This window comes from Martes martes (genome assembly GCF_963455335.1).
Source record: "Martes martes genome assembly, chromosome: 1".
Taxonomy (NCBI): Eukaryota; Metazoa; Chordata; class Mammalia; order Carnivora; family Mustelidae; genus Martes; species Martes martes.
In genome coordinates, this window is record NC_137888.1 from 110849381 (window position 1) to 110870286 (window position 20906).

At 43.5% G+C, this 20906-nt stretch overlaps 1 protein-coding gene across 1 annotated transcript in view; it reads left to right on the forward strand.

Moving 5' to 3' along the window:
- Positions 1–407: 407 nt before the first annotated feature.
- The window catches only part of IL1RAP (interleukin 1 receptor accessory protein), a 120469-nt gene continuing 99970 nt past the window's right edge, over positions 408–20906 (forward strand). The window contains exon 1 of the mRNA XM_080830329.1: positions 408–566. The gene's annotated coding sequence lies outside the window, so the exon portion shown is untranslated. The remainder of the gene's footprint in view (positions 567–20906) is intronic.

The following is a 20906-nucleotide window of genomic DNA, read 5'->3' on the forward strand; positions in this document are numbered from 1 at the left end:
CAGAGCCGGGAGAAAAGGCAGGGTGGCATCGATCTCGCCTGGAAGACCAGGACCCTGCAATGAACGCATGTGTGCAAATCTGTGTATAGTGGGGGCGTATCTTCCCAGTGCGCCTGGCAGCGGGCCAATCACCGGGACCCACCCTCTCCTCTGCGGGCGCGCTCAAGCCAGCTCAGGCGGTGGCGGGGCGCAGACGGGGCCCGGCGCAGCCTCGCGTCGGTTCACAGGCAGGCCCAGCGCGGCTCCTCCTCGCCGCGGGCGGGGCTGCCCTCGGTGCCGCCCCGCGGCCGCGGCTCCGCGAAGCTCGGAGCGCCGGGGGCCGGCGAGCCAGGGCGGCGGGTGGAGCCCGGGCAGCGCGGCGGCGACCAATCGCGCCGCACCGAGGGAGGAGCTCCAAAGGGGGAAAAAGAAAGTGCGGCGGAAAGTAAGAGGCTCATTGGGGGAAGACTGGCCGGATCAGGGTCCCCGGGCTCCGCTTTGGCCAGACTCACCGAAAGAAGCAGTGTCGGGCGACCCTGCTACCCGTCCCCACTGGTTCTCTGCGCCCGCTCTGCTTCCCAAGAAAGGTGAGTCTCTCGCTGTCGTGAGGGCTCGGAGGAATCACCTACCCACAGAATCTCAGGGTGGAAGGACTCCTGAAAATAGTCTCGTTCAACCCTCTTATTGTCCAGAAGGACAAACTGAGGCACAGAGCGAGGCAGCAGCTGGGATAGATCACACAGCTAGTTAGTGCTGTGGTCGGGACTCGAACCCAACTGTCCAGAACCCCATCTTTGCTTTGTGGAGATTGAGGTACCGCAGTTTGGGGATGGCTGTGCGTTGCTGCACCCCAGTTCCAGCCCTCTGAGGGATCTACCCTGGCGTACCCCCGCCTGGGTATCTCCAGAGCGCGCTGCGAGCGGTGAGGATAGAAGAGGGCAGTGTGTCCCGGCGTGTCTCCTGCCAGGAGCTGTGACAGCCTGGGGAAAGGCTGCTTGCAGCCTCGCTCCGTCCTCCCCTGACCTGCTTTCTCAGAAAGACACCCCTGCCGAGGGTGTCTGGCTGGCTCCTGGGGAGGCGGTGGCGAGGGGAGGGACGTCGGGGCGCGGATGCCTGGGGTTGGTACTCACAGCTGTCTCCCAGCGCGGGGAGGAAGCTGGTGGTCCCGTAGGGGATAGGATGCCCCTCGGTTGGGAAGAGCTAGCTTCATGGAGCCATGGCCCCGTCACTTCTGAGTGCCGGGAGGCAACAAGGAAGCTGAGTTGAAGGGAAAAATCGCAAGCAGAAAAGCAAACTTCTGCCGTTTTCTTTAAGAACCAGTACCCAGTCTGTCTCCCCTCCACCTCCGGCCGTGAAACTGAGATCCACCGCGCCGCTGGGAGGGCTTCTGCTGCTCCTTTCCACAGATCCTGGGTTAGCTGCCGGCTGAGGAGGAGTATTTAGACCTGGTTTTGATTCCAGCTCTGCCGACTATTAGCTGTGTGAACTTGGTGGGGCAAGTTATCCAATCTTCTCGGTACTCAGTTTTTGCCCCTGGCCGCAACAGGGAGATGATAAAGATCACAATGAGCCCTGAGGGTAGTTGGAAGGATGAAATGGGATAATTCAAATGGTGTGTCTAGCGCAGTGCCTGGCCTGACATCTGGTTAATTTGAGATTGATGGACACTATTGTAAATATTGCTACACACTAACCCTGGAGACAGTGGATTTTCAGAACGGTGATTTCATACTACCTTGAAGTGACTTTTTTTTTTTTTTTTAATCTGGAATGCTGTGGCATTTTCTTATTTGGAGTTTGAACAGCTTTTATAGAAAGTGTTTTCTGAGTGCTGTCTCCATGTGACTTTGATCATGGATGCTTGAGCTGGAAATATCAAATTAATGTTTCTCAGTGATGCCGAGCCCCCTCGTTTTTAGGCCGAGCCTCAGTCTGTGAAGCCCTGGTCTGAGGCACCCTTTATTTGCAAAGACAGTCTTGAATTTGATGAGAATTATGAAGACAAGAGAAGTTAGAAGTTCCTTCTATGTTACAGACTGTGCTAATCCTTGTTTTCCTGCCTGTCTTAGGTCAGACAATCAACTTTTTTTTTTTTTTTTTTTTTTTTTTTTTTTTTTAATATTTTATTTATTTGACAGACAGAGATCACAAGTAGGCAGAGAGGCAGGCAGAGAGAGGGGGAAGCAGGCTCCCTGCGGAGCAGAAAGCCCGATGCGGGGCTCGATCCCAGGGCCCTGGGATCATGACCTGAGCCGAAGGCAGAGGCTTTAACCCACTGAGCCACCCAGGCGCCCCCAGACAATCAACTTTATGTTTTCTTTAATAGAGGAAAACAGCAACACAATTCTCACGTATTTCTTTGGGATTATACCGTGATGTTGCTAAATTCAGTCCCTCTGGACACAGACATACCTTATTTAAACATAAATACTACATATGCCTACTCTAGTCATCCTTAATTATTGTTATTTTAAAATGAATAGCTCCCCTCATATATCCCCACGAGGCTCATGAAAATTGATTTTATTCTGATTGACTTTATAGTTATTTACTAGTGTCTCCTGGCTATGCCGTTAAGTCCCCGAATTGAGTGTTCAGCATTTATAGTTGGCTGCCTGCTTCCCAGTTCCTTCCATTTGCGTGGGGTATTGATGAGTGCATAGGAGGGAGTGTGATACATCTTGAGGGAAGAGAAGAACTTGGCCGTGCCCCTGTAGGTACCTCCTGCACCAAGCCTTTGCAGGGGATGGGATCTCTTGCTTCCATCAGCCTGTTCTGTGTGCATTCATTGTGATCAGCCGGCCAGGATACGTCTGACCGTGTGCCTGAGAACTAGGGGGCCTGTGGGCAAAAGGAAAATGTTAAAAAATAAGGTCAGAACAAGGGGATGGAAGGGAGATTGGAAGGTAATTTTTTTGGTTCCGGCTCTTTAAAGAAAGGATACCCAGTTATACCTTTCCTCCTTATCCGGATTATTTGTTACAAAATTCATACATATAGATAGATAGAGAGAACTTTAAAATTTCCAAAACATATTCCATATATATTATCTTTCTTGCTACTTGCGATAGCCCTGAGAGAAGGACATGGGAGGCATATTAATGGTGGAAGGAGCTTAGGTTTTGTGGTCAAATTCAAATTTCAGCCCTAATTCCTCTGCAGCTAGGTCATACTGAGCAGTTTTTTTCACCATTTAGGGCTTTTGTTTTACTCAATTCTAAAATGGAAAGGAAAATGCTTACCCCGAGAATTCGTGTGAGGAGAAAATTAAGTGGAATAATGTAAAATCTATGTAGTGAGTAGTTGCTCATTAAGTGGTATCTCTTCTTAGTTGTTCTCAAAGACACTGAGTGAGACTCAGAGAAAGGAGAGGTTGCTAAGAGTCACATGGTTATTATGTTTCGGCCTGGAAGTAGAGCTTACACCTTGTAACTTCTAGTTAAGGGTTTTTCCCTGTCACACCCAACCCCGCCACTGCTCCAATGAGTTCTTTAACAATTTACCTCAGTTAAGGTGACCTTATTGGGCTGGTGTAGGGGATCCTTTCTGTCCCAAAGAGGAAATTTCCTTGCTGAAGGAACAGTCCATAAGCGTGCTCTGTAGAGGTTAGGGGGGTCAGTTCCTAGGAGAGGAAGTTCAAAAGCCCTGATCTCTAAGGCAACGATCCTACTCTCCTGCCTTTAAATAATGCACCTTCCATTCCTAAGAGGAAGGGGACTGTGAAGACATGAAGTTCAGAATTATATTACGTATTTCTTCCTGTTCTGAGTGTTTTCTTCTCCCTGTCATCCTTGTGCTAATTCATAGGGCAGTAAGAAGATTGTGCAACAAATGTCATGAGTGACCATAGTGTTCTTCACTTCTCTCACTAATGCTGGGGGTACAGGATGGAATGGAGAGCAGTAGGCAGAGGCAGTGTTTGCAAAAAAGACCACTCGCTGCTTGTTGACAGTGCTGATCACTGGTCTGGAGCCTCAGTCCTCCCTGTGGAAACTGATGGCTGCAGGCTTATGTAGGAAAATGAACAGATCTGTTTCTGGCCCAGGCAATGGGGCCATTTATCCGTTGAGACTCCCCACAGGCCATCAGGTTTCTCTGCTTTGCAGCAAGCAGACAGGCTTGCAAATGCAGTTCTGGGAGAAACGTTTTTGCTCCTTGCTTTTGGCATTTGGAAGCATATGTTTGCCAAAAGGTATCCAGTTAACGTCATCTTACCTGGCACTGTTAGAAAAGCAGAGTGTGGCTGGACGAAATCGGAGGAGGAGGCAGAAGAGAAAAATAAATAAATAAATAAATAAAGGTTATCTCCAGCATACACACAGTTTCATTTGTTGCTCAACTTTGTCAGGGCTTCTGCTGGTGACACAGATGTAGGATCTGGTGAGTCACTGTCGCCTTGCCCGTGAAATATTAAAGAGAGCCACCTACTGTGCTCTTTGCAAATTTTGGAAATTGCTCTGTGGGTGAAATGAAAACCCCAAAGAATGGAAAAGTTATAGAACATTTGGCATCTGATCTTTTGTGGGATTAATTCAGTTTAGCTACTCATTGGCTCAGGTTTGTTTGTTTGCTCGTTTTCTCTTTTAGAAAGTGAGAATGTACCAAGGGGATTGTGGCACTGATGGAGAGACCTCCTGGTAGCCTAACTTGATTCTGCCCAGCTCTGGCACCTGGGGCAGCGTCGAGTTGTGGAATCTGACAGGGACCTGAGGCAAGTTAGGGTACTGTGGTGAGCCTCTGTCTCCTCAGCCAGGAAACAGGAACGCTAATGCCTGCCCAGAAGCTGGAATCCCTATCCTAGCACCTTATTCACTGGAGGCATTTAATAAATGTGAATTCTGCCATTAGTTCTTTCAATTTATTAGTCGGTTAAATTGTGAAAATCAAAATGTAATAGCTATTTGCTACTGAACTCCATTGTGGATTGTACTGTTTTATAAGTATCACCTCATTTAATCCTTGCAGTGACCCTGTGCATTTTTGGAGGCAACTGAGGCTCAGAGATGTTAAGTAGGTTGAGAGGTCTGAGATTGTGTGGCCTCTGGACTAGAAGTGAGAGCCTGGGCTGGGACCAATGACCCACCCATCGCCATCCTGCCATTCTGAGTCTGGGATTACCTTGCCTGGAACTGAGAAGTCTCTAGCTCTGGGCTTCAAATGGGAGGTTCTTCTGCCCCAATACGTTGTTATTTTTCATTAAGATTCCCTTCAACTCCAAAATTTTATCTCCATATCTCATTGTAAAAGTCGAAGCTAGAAGGGTAAAGGGGAATAAAGAGAAAATACCCTTATGTTTTATGCCAAGATATCTATTTTCCGGTCAAACAGAGGAGGGCAAAGGAAATCAGCATTCATTGGTGCGTGCACTTCTGTCATTTCACTTAAGCATAAAAATAACTCTCAGATATATATTATTATCTGCCTTTTACAGATGAAAGAACGAAGGCTCAGGGAGACTTACGGACTTGCTCAAGGTTAGTCAATTAGTAAGAACTAGAACTGGTGTGTTTCTGAGCGCAAAGGCATTTGGGCTACCTTACCATGTTTGCTAGACACCACACCATCAAGTCGGAGGACTTGGAGAGTTAGATTCAGGAATGTCCCCTCCCTGTGTCCTCATACCATACCAACGCAGTAGCTGTGTCCTTTCCTCCTCTACCTTCCTATGCCTGCTGCTAGAATCCTTGCCTCATTCTTCCCAGTCTGTGGGACCACATGAAATACTTGTACTGTCTTCTTTCTGTCTCTACTGTGATTTTCAAAATTTATTTGTTTGTTTTCACTCTGGGCCAGTAATTTGTCCCTGTTGTTACTTGTCCAAGTCCCTGATTAGCGCCTAAGCAGCTGAAGAACATAGCACAGTGCCTTGTATGTAAAAAGTGCAGAGTGAAGGGAATGATGGCTTCATACTGTGTCGGGCGGGCCCAGTGTTGACATTCTCGTTTTCTTACGCTTTGCTCTATTACTAATTATCTCAAAGGCTGTCTATATAAACTTGGAAGGTAACTTTCATTTCCTTTAATGTTATGGTTACACAACCAGAAAAATGCTAAGGAATCACAGTCTCTAAGAAGGTTGGACATCCCTAGCTCAATGATGGACAAAAAGACATTTTTATCCTAAGAAAAAAGGGCTTTTTGCAGCAAACATAGGGAAGGGAGGGCTTGCTTGCATGTATTGACAGCAAGGCCAGTGTCAAGTGTCATACATTAATTACCTGAAAGAAAGTAGGAAGTTTCCAGGGAGGTGGGCAACTGCAATGAACTTCGATCTTAAGATTTCTAAAAACAGTGAAGAATGAGCATCCATCTAGCTATTATTTGATATAATTGGAATAAAGACAGGTGACCTTTTATATCTAGCTTCTATCCAGGAGAAGGCTGTGGTTTCTACCTGTCTGGCACATAAGTCCTTATGATTACACTGGCTTCCTCATTTCCCAATCAATGCTAAAGGCAACAGAAAAGAGAACCAGTCATTTTATAAACTCTGATATCTGAAAGTGTTCTTTTCATAGATAACACAGTTCCTTAAGCCAGTTATGGTTAGATGCTATGGTAACTTTGCTCAAGTTATTTGGTCTGTTTCTGCTTTCTTTTCTCTTCTTTTCTTTTTTTAAAGAATTTTTTTTTTTGAGAGAGAGAGAGAGAGAGAGAGCGCGCATCATAGCGGGGAGAGGGAGAAGCAGGCTCCCTGCTGAGCAGGGAGTCAGACACATGGGGCTTGATCCCAGGACCCTGGTATCATGAGCTCAGCTGAATGCAGGTGCTTAACAGACTGAGCCACCCAGGTGCCCTCTGTTTTACTTTCATCATCTATAAAAGGGGATAATGAAACCCATTTCATCAGGCTTTGATAGATGTCAATCATATGCCATAACATTTGTTAAGGGCCTGATGCCTGGGAATTTTAACCTTTATTATGATTAACAGCTGTCGTGATACTCAGTTGCATGCCCAGATTGATATGGGAACAGAAAGTGTAAGACTTAGGTTCAAATAATAACAGTTTTAGTTATGTAGAACTTTAACCACCCAAAATGACTTTTATTACATACACAGGCATGCACATTTTTTTTTTTTTTACAATAATCTGAGGTAATAAAGACATGCGTTGCCAACAACATGTATATCCTGAGTCTGAGAGGTTAAAGATTGCTAAGGCCACACAGTTAGCACGTAGTGGATCTGGGGCTTGGACCCCAGCTTTCTAACTCCAAGTTATGTGTTTTCCCCCCACTTAATGATTCAGTCCAACAGCCCCACTACTGGTTAATTGCGTTTCCTTCTCAGAGTCCTTTTTCTCATTTCTAAAATGAGAAATTTAGACGAGGTGCTTTCTAAGGTATGATGGTCTATGAATCTGTGTCTGTGGAGTGATGACTTGGGAGATACCATGAAAAGCTAAGAGAAGAACCACCGCGTTCTTTCCACAGAGGTACCCACACACCATGAGGTGGTGGGTGCCCCAAGTCCCAGATACCCAGCAGCCTAATTGTCCTCAGTGAGACCCACAACTGAGTGCCACACTGGGAGTTAGATCCATAAAGACACCTTCCGTGTCCTTCAGGATGTGATTCTACCACATTCCCATGACCTGTTAAATATTTTCCTCCTCAGGATCCAGGTTGGGGGCTGGGAAGAGAAAATAGCTGGCTGGGTTATGCACACTGACATTTATTGTATGGGAAATGAAAAAAGAGAGGCTTTTCATATAAAGCAAGCTCTGTATCACCATTAATCACCATAATCTTCCACAAAGAAATAAAGAGATAAAATATTTGGCTTTCATTTGAATTTTAGCATTATGAGTGCATATTTTCTGCTTTCTTCTTTTGAGCTAATTTAGTGCCCATGGAAGAAGCTTGGCTCTCATTGAATAAATATAGGAGTTCTTTCAACTTACAGAAATGATGGATGCTGGAGACTGGAAATACACACTAAATAGCACTTTTCTGGAAGATTAGACTTTGGTTTCCAATTAAAGAATGAAACAATGGCAGGGGTTGGGGACTGAATGGTTAGAGTTGGTGGTGGAAAGTTGGCTGGTTTAGAGTCATTGAATCCTAGATATTGCTTGCTTAGCCTGTGGAGACTTAGTTTCCTCATCTGGGAAATGGCAATTAGCATACTCTAGCTCTCTCCTAGATCGATACACATCTATATCTATACCTGTACCTGTATCTATATATTGATATATATTACCGAGGTTAAAATCAGATGAAATGTTTTAAATCCCTAGCACTTAATACCGGGCACCCAAAACGCCCTCCATAAACATTCATTCCTCTCCTCACTCAGCACTGTTATATACCCCAAAGCCTCAGCCCTATGATGAAATTCACACAAAACACAGATAGAGAGGGGGTGTGTATTGAGTAGATGTTTCCACTGGTCTAAGGGAAATTTCCCCAATTTGATGAACAATGGGGATGGTAAGGATAGGAAGTGAGAGTGATGTTTACCTTAAAATATCTGCAAAATTTTCATGTGGAGGAGGAATTAGACTGGTGAGAAATTGTGGTGCATGGATTATCTCCATCTGAATCATCTGGACAACTCATTAAGGAAGCAGGTAGTTAGGGCCTCTGCACTGAAGTCTCCGTATCACTGGATCAGAATTTTCTAGATCAAGAGGGAGTGTATTATAGGAGTCTGGAGTCTTGCTACATAGGTTCATATTCTGGCTCCATTGGTATAATTCTGGACAAGTGACTTAATTTCTTTGTGTGAAATGAGATAAACACAATATGTAACTCATTGGATTGTTAGTGATGACTAAGTCAGTTAATACGAATGAAGTTCCCAGAACAGTGACTGGCACAAGAAACCACACATTATTTCATTCAGTGTGTAAGATGGTCTTTAAAATACCTTGTAAGGCCATGTATGATTTGCACTGTTTCCTCTCTACCCCACTCTCTCAGATAACCATGAAGCTAACACCTTTATCTCCTTGAAACTTTTGCTGCAATGTCTTCTCAGCAAAGCCTATTTGGTTGCTTTGTATAAACTTATCCCCCTTCCTGCTTCCCATCTCCACCCATGCCGGTGCTCATCTCACTGACCCACTCTGCTTTTCCTTTTTTCATAGCGGTTGTCACCTTTACCAGCTTCCACATATTTAGTCTGTCCATTGTTTATTGTCTAGTTCACCCCCCACTAGAACGTAACACCCACAAGGCCAGAGACCCCGCTCCTTGTTCTATCCCATGAACAGGGCCTCGCGAATAGCAGCTACTTAGTCATGAGGAAATGATGAGTAAATGCATGCATAGACAAGTGTTAGTATAATTATTTGTCCTCAAGGGGTAGAAAGAAAGAGTTGGAACCGGACAAGAAAATAAATTACATATGTAATACTGAAATTAAAAAAAAAAACTTGTTTCATACACATACATATACACACGTATATACACTAATACACATATGGATGCATATTGCCTTGAGAAGGTGGCATTTGAATTAAGGGAAAAGCCTGTGAAGGAGCTAAGCTGGTCTGAGATCGTGGTTGAGGTGGCAGGGGCCAGGTGAAAGGGGGATAAGGACTGGGAATAAAGTCCCAAAATAAGCTGGGAGGTCACCGAAAGGATTGAAGGAGGGTGGTGACCAGATGTGCTGTATTTGGAGCCAGAGAGTGAAGGAAAATGGAAGAATTTATGTATAAGATGAGTTAAACTGCTTTGATCTCATATAGGGTCCTATGAACAGAGGAGAAAGAAAGTTGAGTTTCACTGATGTGTCATTCATAGACTTCCCCATTAGAATGTCTCAAAACACACACACACACACACACACATAGGTAAAAGAGGCAAAAACAGATTCCTTTGCTTTTTCTCAAATGATATCATTCTTATTTCCACATGTACCAAGTAATGGGTGAAAATGTATGCACTCTTGCTCAATTCAAATCAGCTGGAAATTTTACAGTTCTTGTGTAGGTGTTTTATGTAATCAGTCCCCCAAAACACTGGACCCAGAGCTATTTCCTTATAAGAGCTATTTCCTTATATTTTCCTTATAAGATTCTTAGTAGCAGTTTCTGAAATCCGATGTATCGAGGAGTAAGCATATGAAAGGCAAATTTAATTCCATGTAAGATCAATTTCTTCTCTCTGGCTCTACAAATGTAAATGGTGCCTAACTCTTCAAGAAATGGAACTCCTCTGTGAAGTCTTTACTGATATGCATACGTAGTCTCACATATGCCGGGCATCTTTCAAGTGCTTTACAAATATTAGCTTGTTGAAACCAAAGAATATCTGTCCTCTGTTATTTCTCTTTGTAGAATGGAAAACTGAGGCTCAAAGTCACAGAGGTTAGTTAGGTGTAGAGCCAGTATTTGAACTTGGGGCAAGTGTAACCACTTGGTTACACAAATGTAACCATTCTGCCCTCTGATTGTAAGTGACCCCAAATATTTTTTTTTTCATCACTATTTGTCCCACTTCATGGCGATTCATATGAAGGACTAATTCAATAAATGTCTTGAATCAGTGAATGCATACGTGACCTATTCTTTCACGTTATATTATTTCATTAGCATATAGTGGTAAAACGTGGCTTTTAGACTGAGACGGTCGGTATAGGGTCATGCTACTCACTATCTCTGGGATATGGCAAATTTACTTAGCATCTTTAAACTTATGTCCTCATCTGCATTGTTGGCACAAGAATAAAAGCGTCGTTAGGATTAAGTATGTGCATGAAGTGCTTAGCACAGTGCCTGGAACATAATTAGTGCTCAGTCCATTTGAGCTATTTTTATTATTTTTTGAACTAAAATAACCTCCCCAAACATGCTTACACTTACATACTCAGGCAGTTTTTCAGTTGTGCTTTTTTATTAACTTCCTTTAAAAAATCAGAGCCAAAGACCCAATCATATAATCAGTGATACTAATTTTGTTCTAGGAAATTACAGTCCCTTAACCTCAGCAGAAAACTCCTGCAGGTAGAAGGGCCAGTCCTAGGGAATGATGTGGGAGCAACAATGCTGCAGGACTGCCCTGTCCATCTCTGACATCTGACATACCTGCAGACAAGTATTTCTCACCCTGCCCACCCTCCTCCTCAGGCAGACCTGGCTTGTGGGAAAGTTATTTTGTACTCCAGTGATGGTTCGAGAACATTCTGGGTGACAAAAGGGAAAACAGAAGAAGACTCATATTTTACCATAGATAACACTTAATGAGACTCATTTATAGAACGTATTGGAAGTTTCGGACCTTTTGCTAATTCGTAATCACTCACATTGAGCCTGTGCTTCTTGTGTGCCAAGAGCTGTGCTGAATGCTTTGTTTTTATTGTCTCACTCAATCCTATTACAACCTTATTTAAAGTTTAAATTTTAATTTTAAACTAGGGGGGATAATGAGAGTGTTAAGAGTTGCCTCTATAGGTGTATCAGGGAGGCTGTGATGATAAAATCGAGTATTTCTTGCCTGTGTTTTGCCACAGCTTTGCTCCAAAACAGACTGTGCAGGGTTGCAGCACCATCGGACTCTCTGGGGACCTTCCCTGCAGTGAAGAGATGTTTGGCAGAGAAACAGGCAAAGGTTGTATGGGGAAGGCAAGAAGCTTCATTCTAGTTGACAGTTTATTTTGCCCTGGAAGAAACCAGTAACAATGAACTCAGTCCTCTTTTGCTGGTTGCATTTGCTCACTTCTTTGTAAGAAGCCTATATGGTGCTGACATACAATGACCTTCTTTGTTTTTTTGTTGTGACATACTTAAAAGGTGTAACTTTTATTGTCCCACCTCTCCCAAGTTTGATGATTTCCTTGGAGGAAAGGTCCACACACACAATGCACATACACATACTCACAAACATGAGGATGGTGCCCCGTCATAGCTGACACTCACTATATATTTGCTGAATGAATGCATGAGAAAACGAAACAAAATAGCGCGCGCGCACACACACACACACACACACACACACACACTCTTTCCCCTCTGAGAATGGTAGAGACTATGGAATTTTTTTTTTTTTTTAATGGTAAGATTCGGTATAACTTTTTTTCCAAAATTTTTGTTTTAAAAGTAATTTCAGAAGAAGATTATTCTAAGATATGTGGTATTACTTAATCTTGGTGATTCAGGACAGCTTATTGGAGTGGACTGTAATTCCTTTAAAATTTATTGAGATGAGATCATTTACCCATGTACTAAATGGCCCTAGACTGGTATACTTTTAAATTTGTGTAATCTGATTTTCATAAATTTTCTGGCCTCTCTCTCTTTCATTGTCTGCTATTTTTTTCTTGCTTTCAGCATGTCTTGCTGTAGCAGCTTTCTTTCCATTCCCCATATAATTAGCTGTTTCCGCTTTACTCTAGACTAGGGAGTGGGCTCATGAGTTTTGTTAGAACTGTGTGTACGATAAAAATAAACAGGATTGGGTTCAGATTAGACAGGCTCTTCTCTAAGGGAAGGGGATGGAAAGTGGCTACCAAAGAGTCTCCACATAAGAGGGGATATGCCATATACAGGAACTCCAGGTTTTAGTTACCTGTGGTATTAAAAAGGGACTGATAGCATTGATCATTCATTTACTTGTTTGGGCCATAAGCATTTGCTGAAAACCTTTTGTAGGCAAGACACAGGTGGGATACAGAGGTTAAAATATCGTCACACAAACACAACCCCTGAAGAATAAGAATTTACAGATCATTTTGAAAAATGAGATATTCACAGGCAATCAACCTGTATAATATTTAGAAGAGTGTAGGAGTAGATAACATAACTTTAATAGATTATGGAAAAACATGTTTCGTTTTAAAGAGACAGCTGTGCCATTCAGGAAGGGGTTTCTGAGGACCTGGTGTCTGAAGAGAGTCTTGAATCGATGGGCAGGTTTTGGACATAGACTGGAGGGGAGGAGCAGTGTACAAGTTAGGGTCCAACCAAGGGAGCACGCATGAAGTGGGTGGGTGATATGGGATATGGGATTTGTCATAGGGATTAGACCTACAACTGTGGGAAAAGCTGAAACATGAAAGCCCAAATGAGGACAATGGAGATCAGAAAAAGTCACTCACTCAGGCCCCTGAGGAGGAGGTGGCCAAGAAGTCTGTGGAAGACCACCTCCACCGCTGGTAGGCAGGCCGTTGGGAAGAAAAAAAGCTGGATGTGAAGGGGAAGAGAACAACCTGGAACCCATGAGGACCAGCTGCAACCCTTAACTATCTCTCACTGTACCTAACCTAGATGATGTGGGTGGCCTGCAGAAGGAGCTGGTGGGCTTAGCCACAGAGCTCCGCACCTGCCGGGCCTTGGACTTGGAGAGGTTGGAGGGAGAGATTTGTCAGGAGCTGAAGGCATGGTGGGTGTGGCTGCTGCCCCCTCTTAGGAGGTCAGCCACTAGATCAGCAATTATGTATGTGAGAGGCAGTAGGTGGTACCCAGGGGGCCAAAACAATGGATACTGCTGCACTTTTCCCATCCATATCTCATGTACAGTTCCCTGTGGCTACCCCTAAGAACCATACAGAGAATGGGATTCTGGAAAACATAATTCCAATTGAACTAAAGTGACACAGTTAAAAACCATGAGTGATACTCCAGATAAAGGGAAAAGGATGAAAACATGAAGTGAAGGAAGGAAGCTGGTGCCTTGCTTGGGGAGAGCCCAGTTTTACTGGGAGATGGTATTCGAGCTCCGGAGTCATTGAAGATCGTACTTAAAAAAGTTGACCCAAGGCCATATTGCTGAGGTCCTTAAATATTCTCTTGAGGAAGTTGCACCTAAACCTGTAAGGCAAGGAGAAACACTGAATATTTTGAGCAAGGGAGGGGCATTATCAGATCTGTGTTTTAGACAGATCTGATATTTGGTTTCATAGCATTGGAGTTTAGAAAAGGAATGGGGGGACAGCTAAACATTCTATTATCATAACCCAGGCAAAAAAAACTTGCATTCTTCTATTTTCACTTGGGAAAGTGACTCAGAATCATAAGTGATTGTTCAGAACAATATTAAAAATATTAGTGTACTATTGCAAGCCAAGGTGATTTGACGTACGGCTAGTATGTTGACTCTAATATCTTTATGGCATACCTTGATAATGACTCTTTAAAATTCCCTGATGATTCTGCCTCCAGTATGTGAAAGGCAAGAGAAAGTGTACATGTAGCTGGAACATTGACCAACATGAAACTGGCTTACGCAACCACGTCAATTTCATTCTGAGAGGAAGATCCTATAAAAATAAACATCACTTGCTTAATTTAGTAAATAATGCTTTTTGGCTTTACCGAGTAAAGAGTAAGAGTATTCCATCCTGTTTGTCCAAGTGCTAAACAATTTGCAAATGACTTACATGTCCCTTATCTCGTTTGATTTGACAATGACTCTGTGAGGTCGGTTGGGTCTGAATTGGCCTAAGTGGCAAAACTGAACCTCAGAGGCTGTGGTAACCATCAAGAGCCCACTTATCCCTTGACTGAAGAACACTCACTGCACTTGCGTAGATTCAGTGGACACCTTGCTATGGCTCCTCCCTCCATTTAGCACTAGGCACCACTGTCTGATAATCTTGGGGCACATTCCTTGTTCTTCCATGTTCCTGTTCTAAATCTGCCCATAGTTTTGGGACTTCATTACCTCTAAGGTCTTTTTCCACCCAGAGTGCAGGCCCTTTGTAGCCCCAGTGTGACAGTTCCAGCTGTCTCATCCCGGACCCCCTTGCAGGAGTTTTGCTTCTTCACACCAAAGCACAGAACACCAAACACAGGGTAAAGAAGAAGGATTGCTTTACCAAAGCATACCTGAACAGGTATCTTAACACCCCCAGGAGATCCACACACCTTTGAATTAGGTCATTTTCTAAGTCTTTCCTATCAGCGTTTCCAAGCACATACTCCCATGTGTTTATAAAACCTATCTCCTGGCTTCCTACCTGTTGAAACACAGCAGAACTTATTCATTTGTCTTGACTTATTTAAAACACACACACCTACTGCTCTATCTGCTGACGTGGCAATGGCCAACAGCAAGTGAATACAGAACCTAAAAACTCTATTCAGTGCACCCCGGAGAGTTTTGTCCTCTTAGAGGGATCCTTAAGGCATAGCAAATTGGGGAGACAACCTCAGGTTCTGTGCTTTGGGGTTTGTAGGATTTTTGCAGTTACTGATACAGAGACATGGTTCAGGGGAGAAGGAGGAGGCATCCAGAAATCAAGCCTTATTAGCTGTCTTTACACAGACTACTCTTTTTTTTTTTTTTAAGATTTTTTATTTATTTATTTGACAGAGAGATCACGAGTAGGCAGAGAGGCAGGCAGAGAGAGAGGAGGAAGCAGGCTCCCCGCTGAGCAGAGAGCCTGATGCGGGGCTCCATCCCAGGACCCTAGGATCATGACCTGAGCCGAAGGCAGAGGCTTTAACCCACTGAGCCACCCAGGTGCCCCTCTTTTTTTTTTTTTTTTTCCTTAAAGACTTTATTTATTTATTTGACACAGAGAGAGAGATCATAAGTAGGCAGAGAGGCAGGCAGAGAGAGAGGGAAAAACAGGCTCCCTGCTGAGCAGAGAGCCCAACGCAGGGCTCAATCCCAGGACCCTGAGATCATGACCTGAGCTGAAGGCAGAGGCTTAACCCTCTGAGCCACCCAGCTGCCCCTACATAGACTGCTCTTAATGGTCCTCCAAGAATGCTAGAAAGTTAGGGTCAAAAGGCTAAGCTCCTGGCTCTGCCAATACAACAAAGAGGGATGTGTCTTGTTTAGAGTTAGCCAAAACTCTGTAATTCATCTTCTAAGTTCTGGTACAGTGTACTTTCCACTGTAATGCGCTCCTTCTCTTGCTTTCATTCTCCCACGTGAGAACTGACCTCATTTCACCCTACCAGAAATATGGGTTTTCTGCTTCCTGCATTGCTGTGCTATGTAGGGAAAAGTTCAGGAGAATTGAAGGCTAGACTTCTGGTGATAATAATAAAAAATAATAGCTGTGAAATCTGAGTGTTTACTGCGTGCCAGGTGCTTTATAATATGATCTCACGTAATCGTTACACCTGATTCCATGAGATGCTTGACCCGACCCAATAAGGCAACGGAGAGTCTGTGTGGTTAAGAAGCTTACATAGCTCCAGAGGATTTGAGTTCGGTGTATGTGAGTCTGAAGCCCGTGCTGAAACTTTATGCTTTCCTTCACTGTGCTGAGGCATGCCTTCTGTCCTGTGGCCCCATCGAGTTTGCCTGGGGGTTCGTGGGCATCTGTGACAGATGTTTGGTTACTTGTACACTGATCAGTCTGACAATTCCCTAGAAATCCTGCTTGAGCTAACCCACTGATCATTTTGCTTCCTCAGCTCCTTTTTCAATTTCCTTTTAAGCCTAAATAGCATAGGAAGTGCCTTAATCAATTGACACCAGCTCTTCCTATTTTAATGATCTTTTCATTTTGTCAGTATCCTTTTCTTACAACTGAGGTTTAGAGCAAAGAAGGGAATAAGTGCTTTGCAAAAACCCTAGTCTCCCATTTTAGAAAGTGAGGTCAATAGAGATATGACTGCTGCTTTCAAATGCCAGAACCCCTGGGCTAAATGCACACCCCACTCCCCGCCCCTGGTGTCTGTGGAAGAGAGAAGACCTCTGATATGGCACCAGAGACCTCGACCAGGACAAATAGGTACAAATTCCAGAGGATCTGAGTCCAACTCAACCTGAGGAGACTCTTATTACAGTTCAGGCCATATGAAAACTAACTCGGTAATGAGTTCACCATCATTACAGATATTTAAAGAGGGACTACACATCCACTTGGCAAGGATGTTACAGGGATATTTGAATTTTGGAAAATGTTTGAATCAAAATGATATTTGAGGGCCTTTCCGGCCTTGAGCTTCTGTGTTGAATTCACTTAGAAACTTCATATCGGGAATAAAGCTTTCCCCTTGTTATAATTAACACCAACTAGTGATGTCGCCTCCTCCCTCCCCCCGTGCTTTCCCCTTCGAACAACTGCTCGATTTAAGAAGGGGCCTTAGGATGAGGAAGGATGTGGTTCTTTCCCGCTTGGCAGCACTGCGTGTCAGAATGGAGGACTTGTGTCTGGGCCTGGCACCGATCCGTCGGGGCCTCTCACCAGCCCAGTGGTGTCTGTGACTGGAGCACGTGGGAGGTGCACATCCGTGTAGGAAAACCTCCCACTGGCTGCCAGCTCGGGATTTTTAAATTTTTTTACATCACTAATGAATACAGTCTTGCCCAGGGCAGGCCTCTTGGAGGAATGGAGACACACCCTGAAACAAGCCCTAGTCAGCCCAGACAAGCATCCCCTGAGAAAGAGCCACTCTGAAGCTGGCAGCATATGAGAAAGTGTCTTTGAGAGCAGTTTCTTCTTGCCCTTTCAAAGGAGAGCCGCTTGCAGGCCAGGATATCAGGAGGGCAAAGCTCCTTTTTCTCCCGATTTTCTTTCTTATTTCTTTTTTAATTGGCTTACCACTAATCTGAAAGCTTCGCCGTTCGAAAATGATAATCCTTTGATTGAACATCAGAATTGAGACACGGCCTCGGTTCTTGAAGGAAAAAGTGGTACAGTGAGAGAAAGTGTCCAGAAGTTGATTAACAGCTTTAAATTAAAAGAACAAAACGAGGCAAAACTTAACAGCAGGTCATACCGACCAGTGCCGTGTATAAAAATAGACGGTGCTTTCCCACCAAATCCAGTGATCTTTCCCCACAGGATTTACAAAGACCTTACCAATCTCCAACCTAGGTCAACTTTTTTTTTTTTTTTTTTAAGGGAAATGTTATAACTAAGTATGTTTTGCTCAAATTTTTCGTGTGTGGATATCTCAAAGTATGAAGTGTTATTCCTTATAAGGAAGCTTCAGGAGCTCACAGCTGTCTTGTCCCCAGCAGATAAACATGTGAAAAACTTCATAGCTGCGAGGACTCCTTTAGGGATCTGGTCCAATACTGCCTGGAGGTAGTTTGGCCAAGATCCCCCATGTACACCATAAATCTTTACAGAGTCGTGGGAAGAGAACAGCGGCTTTAGCTTCGCCGGCAGCTGACTCGCTGCTCCTGTGCTGTCTTCCTTTGACATAGGACCATTGCCTGTTTAGATGTGACTCTTCCCTGGGATATAAATGGGGTGTTATTTTTAGGGGACCGTTATATTTCCTAGTAGTTTTTCAAAGTTGGGAGGCAGCGTGGCTTTATCAGAGGGAAGTATGAAATGGGAATCAGAAGCAATTCCACATTTTCACAAGCAGGCTCCGGACCTCGTGAAAGTCACGGATCCTTCCTGAGCTGCTGTTTCCTAAATAGTGCCCAAATAAACAACATTATTTGACCTCCAAGGCCCTTTCTGGTTTTCTAGAGGTGATCTTCATAAGAAGATAGAAAAACAGGGAGAGAATTAAAAAAAACAACAACAACCAAGTGGAGTATAGGGCTTAGGAAAAGAAGTCCTCCCTTCTAAACATAGCTCAGAAAGCCTTTGTTGCAATAGGCCTTTGTAGCAAATATGTGAAACTTTGTCTCTATTGCATACTGCATGGTACTTGGATTTCCCCTATTTGTCTCATTTCTATTTGCTAAGACCTGATTAGAAACATGAATCATAGCCCTGAGGAAACTTTGAGATCTTCAGATTCAGTTCACTCACTTTACCGGTAACAACCCCAAGGCCTGTGCCTAGTTACACAGAGCCTCGAATGGGAGTCTCCTGCCTCCAAATGCAATTCTCTTTGAAGTACATGGCCTACTCAGTTTATTTAGCAATGATGAGTATTCAGAGAAAGAGTCAGGCTAGATTCTCCAAGTTCAATGATCCTCAACAATACTTTGGTGACCAGAAATACATGCTAGTGAGGAGATACACACACACACACACACACACACACACAACTTGTTTTTCCCATGCTAAATGTGTTGGACATAGTTCCCTTTTGTGCAACCTTCTTCCTTGCCAATAAACACAGCCTTGCGTTCTCCCGGGCTTAGAACATTTACTTCTCCAAGGAAAACCGTGCCTTACCACTCACTCTCTGTTCTCCAGCAGGACAACTCACTTTCACATTTCTGATCACAGGATTGCTTGAAGGTAGAACCTCAGCTCTCTGAAAAGACTCCAGGATAGCTACTTTCCGCGTTGTAGAGCATTATGAAGAGCTAAGGCTGTAGTTCCTCATTGACAATTTTGTAATCGTGGAAACATAGTTGCAGCAGATTCAGCTCTCCTGGCTCGTAGCTCTGATTATTTCGAACAACCAGCCGACCTTGGATCAATCATGTTATCTTTGTGTTTTTGTTTTTCTGTCTTGTCAAGTGAGAAAGTTGACTCAAGGCTTTCCCCAAGTCTTCTACGATCAAGGATCTTGTTGTAACTGTTTTAATGGCATGTCTTTCTAAAGTGTATTCCATACCACACAGCTGTCTGACAGCGAGTATCCTGAGAAATTATACCTTTAATTAATAATTCAGGGCCATGATTTTGAACATCAGTTATTTTATACTGTGCATAATGATGTCCTCGGGGCCTGTTGAAATATGTAAGACTCTATCACTAAATGGCCCCAGACTGCATATCACTGTTTATTATTATTTTGTTTGGCTTTTTTAGTTTTTTTGAAATAGCTCAACTTTCTCACTGCCATCAACATGCCACTTATACAAGCCTTTTGCCTTCCATCCAAATTCGCTTTTCTTCTGCACTTTGGGATAAGGACTCAGATAAGCAAGTTACTTGAATGAGGGTCTGAGAGTACGAGAAGTGAAGTTTTTTTTTTTTTTTTTTTTTTTTTTAAGTTGGTACAGAACTCATTCTGGTGGATATTTAGAGCGCTAGTTTGCCTAGTTGTTAACTACTGGGTATTTGCTTGATAACTGACACTGGCTACTAACTGAGTTACCCACTGCTGAGGTATAAGCATATGCCTTTGATTCTGTGTATTTTGCTTTTGTCCCTTTTTAGTTGTTATGCTTCTTAGCCACTGGAAGCACTTTGGATTTTTACTGTGGTCTTCGGGTAGATGCTAGAGACCTATGGATTTTTTTTTTTTCTATTTATACTAAAATCACCACAAGCCTAAATGTGGTATGAAGAGAGCAAATTTCTGAAAACAGTCAAAATGCCATCAATAGGGAAATGGTTAAATACACGATGGGATAGCTGGATAATGGAATTGTATTTAGCCATTAAGAGGAGTGAAATATAATTATATGAGCTGGTCTGGATACATATGAATGAGATATTGTTAAAGAAAGAAGCAACTTGTGGATCCATACATGATTTAATTTTTGCACAAAGAAAAATTTATATGCAAAAAATGTAAAAATCTAAAACTAGCAGTTATGTTTGATTATATTGGAAGTGGGATTAAGAAATGCTGACAAGAGGGGCACCTGGGTGGCTCAGTGACTTAAGCCTCTGCCTTCAGCTCAGGTCATGATCCCAGGGTCCTGGGATCGAGCCCCATGTCTGGCTCTCTGCTCAGCGGGGAGCCTGCTTCCCCCCCTCTCTCTGTTTGCCTCTCTGCCTACTTGTGATCTCTCTCTCTCTCTCTCTCAAATAAATAAATAAAACCTTAAAAAAAAAAAAAAGAAATGCTGACAAGAGCGGAGAGGGAGATGTAATGTTTTAACTTCCTACCTACTGTAATTTTTATAAGGGGGATAATAGGGTTGATAATAGGATTATTGGTCATTTTCCTCTAACATTTTATTATGTACATTTAAAAGCATGCAGCAGAGTTGAAAATCTGTTACAGTGAGCATCCATTTAACCCTACCTTGATTCTAGTATTTTTTTTTAAAGATTTTATTTATTTATTTGACAGACAGAGATCGCAAGTAGGCAGAGAGGCAGGCAGAGAGAGAGGAGGAAGCAGGCTCCCCGCTAAGCAGACAGCCTGATGCGGGGCTCCATCTCAGGACCCTGAGATCATGACCTGAGCCGAAGGCAGAGGCT